At 35.3% G+C, this 6,408-nt stretch overlaps 1 pseudogene; it reads right to left on the bottom strand.

Annotated features, from left to right (window-relative positions):
* Positions 1-3,434: 3,434 nt before the first annotated feature.
* LOC135218521 (histone H2B-like) lies at positions 3,435-3,833 on the bottom strand (annotated as a pseudogene).
* Between the last annotated feature and the right edge of the window lie 2,575 nt (positions 3,834-6,408).

Here is a 6,408-nt window from a genome sequence, read left to right as displayed (position 1 = left end):
CCAAGATACTGAGTTATGGATGTTAGGTGTATATATTCTCGGGCTTATGGTTTGAACCTGGTGTAGTTATACAAACACACAGAACACAACACACACACACACACACACACACACATATATATATATATATATAGATATATATATATATATATATATATATATATATATGTGTGTGTGTGTGTGTGTGTGTGCGTGTGTGAATCTTTATCACATCACCGTTGGCCGAGTCGGTATCATCACTGAAGTCCTGATTTCTCCTCTACGCGTTGGTTCGAATCCACTGAGAGGACGAAATTATTATCAACAAAAAAAAATTCCTCTTCGGTTAACATATATATGAAAATACATTGATTCCGAGGTTGAGCGAATTGGAAATTAAAGGGATCTGTAACTTAATGCATATATATATATATATATATATATATATATATATATATATATATATATATATATTATATATATATATATATATATCTTCAGACAATTAGTTGCGCTCCCAAAACTTAATGTTAAAATGACTGATACGGTAAACAAACGAAAAAAATTGCAGCAACACACGCGTAACGCGTTCTGTAAAACACGTTCTTAACCAAAGGATGAATATCTCTTTAATATAATTGCGTTACGGAGTTTTACGTCATCATCTTGAAGGCCAGAGAGAGAGAGAGAGAGACGAGAGAGAGAGAGAGAGGAGAGAGAGAGAGAGAGAATATAAAAAGTGATTGATCAATACAAAAAATTTTTACCATCCTATAGATTAAATCAGTAATACTCTCTCTCTCTCTCTCTGTATATATATATATATATATATATATATATATATATATATATATATATATATATATATATATATATATATATATATATATATATATATATATATATATATATATATATATATATATATATATATATATATATATATATATATATATATATATATATATATATATATATATATATATATATATATATATATATATATATATATAGATATATATGTATGTTATGTATGTATATGTATATATATACCGTATTCGCAATCCACAGCGATCCAGCAACAACCAGGTAATAATAATTCATGCCTAGCCTAAGCGAACAGAGCTAAGAATGATCTTTAAAGAAAGCGCTCTCTCTCTCTCTCTCTCTCTCTCTCTCTCTCTCTCTCTCTTTCGTCACAGACTCTTTTTCACCATGACCTACGATCACTCCAAATTCCTTACGCAGAAACCTAATCAAAACACCTCTGGTCTTCACTACTTGGAGCTCCACTATAACCCCAACGTCTTCGGATTCCTCGAAGCAACTTGTCCTCATGACGATCCAAAGATCCTCCTCGTGTCCTCAAAAACATTACAGGCCCATCATTCATTAGGTACAGTCGTCCCTTTGTGTTTGGGTTGGAGGCGGGGGCGGGGGTTGCTTCTGCTGACTGTCAAACCGTGGGCAGCTGCTGTGCCCTGGGCATGCCAGGCTGGGCATTCTTCCTGTGCGAAAAGGTCGCTTTGCATCTCCCCAGGAGACTGTGCTTAGGTTCATTCATGACCTGCTGTCAGGATTTCAGTAGGTTATAAGATGCTCCAGAACCCTTCTCGTCTTTTAGACACGAGCGAAAAGAATTAATTCAATTAAATATAAGGTTTAAAGTCACAATAAACCCGAGGGAACTGTCATAGACATTGCGCTTTTTAAGGTGGCTTGTTTGTTTGTTTGTATGGCATTTTTACGTTGCATGGAACCAGTATGGTTATTCAGCAACGGGACCAACGGCTTTATACGTGACTTCCAAACCACGTCGAGAGTGAACTTCTATCACCAGAAATACACATCTCTAACTCCTCAATGGAATGCCCGTGAATTGAACTCGCGGCCATCGAGGTGGCAAGCCAATACCATACCGATCACGCCACTGTGGCGCATTTTTTTTTTTTTGAGCTGATGTCATACAGGGGTATTTGCTTGGCCTTCCAGCAATGTTTCACCCTTCTCCTCTTTTAGATACAAATTAAAGATTTCACCGAATCGAATGCAAGGTTTAAAGTCAGAGTAAATACGAATAAATTGGTAAAGAAGTTTAGTTCTTAAGATGGTGTCATGCAGAGGTATTTTACATACAAGTGGAAGGATTCCGTTTCCCGAATATAAGGTTCTCCCGTAGAGATCGACCAGCCAGATTTGCTGAACAGCACTTACAGTAGTTTGATTTAAGAAACAACCGATATTTCGTAGCGGAAATCGCCAGTCATATCAAATCACGGTAACTTACCGACCAGTGCTGCAAGCACTGTGTACGCATCGGAGTGTATGTGTCTATCAAGCGCGCAGGCGCGTCAAGATAACCCGTCCCTCATAGCTGCAATAGAAAACGGAGGACTGACTCGTCATGGCGTACATGTGGGCGGGTGTTTGTCACGCGGGGGAAAATCTCGTTAAGACTAACTTTAGCCCACTTTCGCCTCGTCTTTGGAATCGTATACGCTCCGCCTGTCAGGACAACAACGGTTCACTTTTCAGGGATGCCCCCGATGGGCATGAGAACCTTGGGCATTAGAACGGTTATCAGGGTATCCAGTTTCTCGCGCTGGACTAAGAGTTCATTTTACAAATTGAGGGGTTTTCCAAGGTTGGCTGTTATTTTTACGGGCTGCTTTGTGAGCAAGAGCCCGTGCTGGTATAGAGCAAGATGATTAATGTATATATTATATATATATATATATATATATATATATATATATAAACAAGCTGGATATATAGTTTTTAACTTTTTATTTCATTTTGACTAGTTTTACATTTTACTATTAAGGAATTGAGGGACTTCCTTTTTGCATGTTACGGTATTTTTGTGACGGAGTCTTTTTCGTTATAATAAAAAAAGTGACAGAAGTAATTATGATTATATCCTTTATAAGTAATCGTTTAGGGCGGTCATGGCGTCAGAATAAATTTGTCATTATTGTCTTAGGGCAATTCTTTTATTATTCCCTACGTCTATCCAGAAACCGTTGCTATAATAAATGTTATGTTTATTTAAATGTCCGATACACACATACACACACACAAATGAATCCCTTCTTAGTAAGCAATAATGATAACGATAATAATAAATTTTTCTTCATTGATTGTCCATGGCTTATTAAAGAATCTTTTACGATAATAATAATAATAATAATAATAATAATAATAATAATAATAATAATAATAATAATAATAATAATAATAATAATAATAATTATTATTATTATTATTATTATTATTATTATTATTATTATTATTATTATTATTATGGCTCTATCACAGTCCTCCAATTCGACTGGGTGGTATTTATAGTGTGGGGTTCCGGGTTGCATCCTGCCTCCTTAGGAGTCCATCACTTTTCTTACTATGTGTGCCGTTTCTAGGATCACAGAATGCCTGCCAAGCAAAACTTTGTCAGTTTACTTGGAGGATGTGTATTTGGTGACGGCCTTGGTGCCCTCAGAGACGGACGGCGTGGCTTAGCCAGTTCACCAGGCAGCAGGAGGCGGACAGCAGTCTGGATCTCCCGGGAGGTGATGGTAGAGCGCTTGTTGTAATGGGCCAGACGGGAAGCCTCGGCAGCGATGCGCTCAAAGATGTCGTTGACGAAGGAGTTCATGATGGACATGGCCTTGGAGGAGATACCAGTGTCAGGGTGGACCTGCTTCAGTACCTTGTAGATGTAGATGGAATAACTTTCCTTCCTCCTCCTCTTCTTTTTCTTATCACCCTTGGCAATGCTCTTCTGAGCCTTGCCAGCCTTTTTGGCGGCCTTTCCGGAAGTCTTGGGCGGCATGCTGACAGCGTCTACTGAGTCAAACCAGAAGAAAGTATCACTCATTGATGTCGCAATACCATGGGACACCAGAGTTGAAGAGAAAGAGAGGGAAAAAAATGGATAAGTATCAAAGATCTGAAAAATAGAAATAAGAAGGATATGGGATATGCCAGTGGAAATCGTACCCATAATCATAGAGCACTAGGCACGATCCCAAGATCCCTGAAAAGGAATCTAGAAAAACTAGATGCTGAAGTAGCTCCAGGACTCATGCAGAAGAGTGTGATCCTAGAAACGGCACACATAGTAAGAAAGTGATGGACTCCTAAGGAAAGGGCAGGATGCAAACAACCCGGAACCCCCACACTATAAAATACCACCCAGTCGAAAAATTGGAGGACTGTGATAGGAGCCATAATAATAATAATAATAATAATAATAATAATAATAATAATAATAATAATAATAGGTTTTAGTCATCAAGAATGAATGTACAACAAAGATACACACATGAGCACACGCATATATAGTATATATATATACATATATATATATATATATATATATATATATATATATATATATGTATATATATATATATATATATATATATATATATATATATATATATATATATGTATATATATATATGTGTGTGTGTGTGTATGTGTGGTTATGTGTGTATCTTTGTTGTACATTCATTCTTGATGACTAAAACCTATTATTATTTTATTATTATATTATTATCTTTTAATAAAACATGTTTAAAAGAGTTTTACTTCCAGCATATTATTATTATTATTATTATTATTATTTATTATTATATTATTATTATTATTATCGTAAAAGATGCTTTAATAAGCCATGGACAGTCAGTGAAAGACAAATGTATTATCATCATTATCATTATTGCTTACTAAGAAGGGATTCATTTGTTCAGGAAGACAGCTCAAAAATACGATATAACCTGCTATCAGTATCACTCATTACAAGCAGAGAAAAGCACTCATATATATAGTACAGCCTATTGTTGTTATTATTATTACTATTATTATTAACAAATGATGTAATTAACCTCACAAACCGTTCAAAAAGCTTCCATATTATTATTATTATTATTATTACTAAAAAAACTGTAATTAACGTCACAGACCGTTCAGTAAGCTTCCATATTATTATGATTATTATTATTATTATTATTATTGAAAAAGAAATCCACAAAATCACTTTGTAACTTGTTTACTTCTAAGTATTTACATTTAGGATATGAATTCAGCACATATAGAAAGCCCACACATACAAACTCATATATTCATTTCTTCTCTTTTCACAGTCATGATATAAAAATAAGGGTTTCTAAACAGGTTTTATTTTCTTAGGGGCAATGAGAACGTGTGACCCTTGCAAGATAGAGCAAGAAATAAATTACATCGGTAAAAGCTTCGATGCATTAGCATACCCGGAATGGTTCAGAAAAAGGGCACTCAACAAAGCTAGAAAATTTTTTTACAGAGCAAATGTAGAGAATACATGGAATAAAGAAAACAAGAAAATAGTTGCCCTCCCTTTTATGCCTAAAATGAAACAAATCACTTAAAAATGAAAGAAAGTAAATATAAATTTGTATATACCTTTGATAATACCGTAAAAAAACAAAGTATGTAAAAATAAATTAGAAGGAGAAGACAGTAATACAGATGTAGCGGGGATATACATAATCAATTGCAACAATTGTGGAGACAGATATGTGGGGGAATCAGGAAGGGGAATAAGGACTAAAATCCAAGAACGTAGAAGGGCAGTACAACTTAACTCTCAGGGGAGTGCTGTAGCTATAGGCATTGATGGGAAAATGACCATAGGATGGATTTCAAAAACAGTAGGCATATATGAAGCAACAAAATTAGTCACAGGAGGGTAGTAGAAGGTGCACTCATCAGAGAGATTAAAGTAATAGAAGGAAACAAAGGTTTTACCTCAGAAGATCCCATAAGCCGAGTTTGATATTAAAAGAAGCTAAGATTGACCCTGCTGACCTGGAGATTAGGTTTCCTGCCCAACAGACTTTTGGTGACCACACCCTTACCTCAAGGATTAATCCCAACCATCAGTTCAGGATATCAGAGCGACAAGAGGGGATTGGCAACCCTCAAGGAAACCAGAACAGCCATCACATAAATGACAGCTCAACGAGAAGAAGTTCCAGAAGACTGCTGGGCCTTGACCCAGGCTAACATCCCAAACATCTCTTGAAAAGTCAAAGTCAAAAGTCAAAAACCTTTATTCCATTATAAAATGCTTATTCTGCTACATTACAATATAAATTATTTACATAAAATTCACAATAATTGGATTGTAAAAGTCTAGGATATATATACTTTCAAGTAAAATTTAAGAAGTATTGCTTAAGATTCCTTTTGAATAAATCAGAACTAACATCTATACATTTCCTTATTTCCAGGGGTAGTTTATTCCAGCAAGCTGGGCCCCTTATTGCCATGGAGCGTGAACTCAAATCTGTTCGATAGCTGTCTACAAATAGATTTTCATTCTGTCTTGTTAATGCATTCCTACAATTACCAACTGTAGGAAATGTGTATAGCCAGTTGGGATAT

Source organism: Macrobrachium nipponense, chromosome 9, assembly GCF_015104395.2.
Source record: "Macrobrachium nipponense isolate FS-2020 chromosome 9, ASM1510439v2, whole genome shotgun sequence".
NCBI classification, from domain to species: Eukaryota; Metazoa; Arthropoda; class Malacostraca; order Decapoda; family Palaemonidae; genus Macrobrachium; species Macrobrachium nipponense.
Note: the sequence above shows the minus strand (reverse complement) of the source record. Positions and strands in the feature narration are given on the sequence as shown.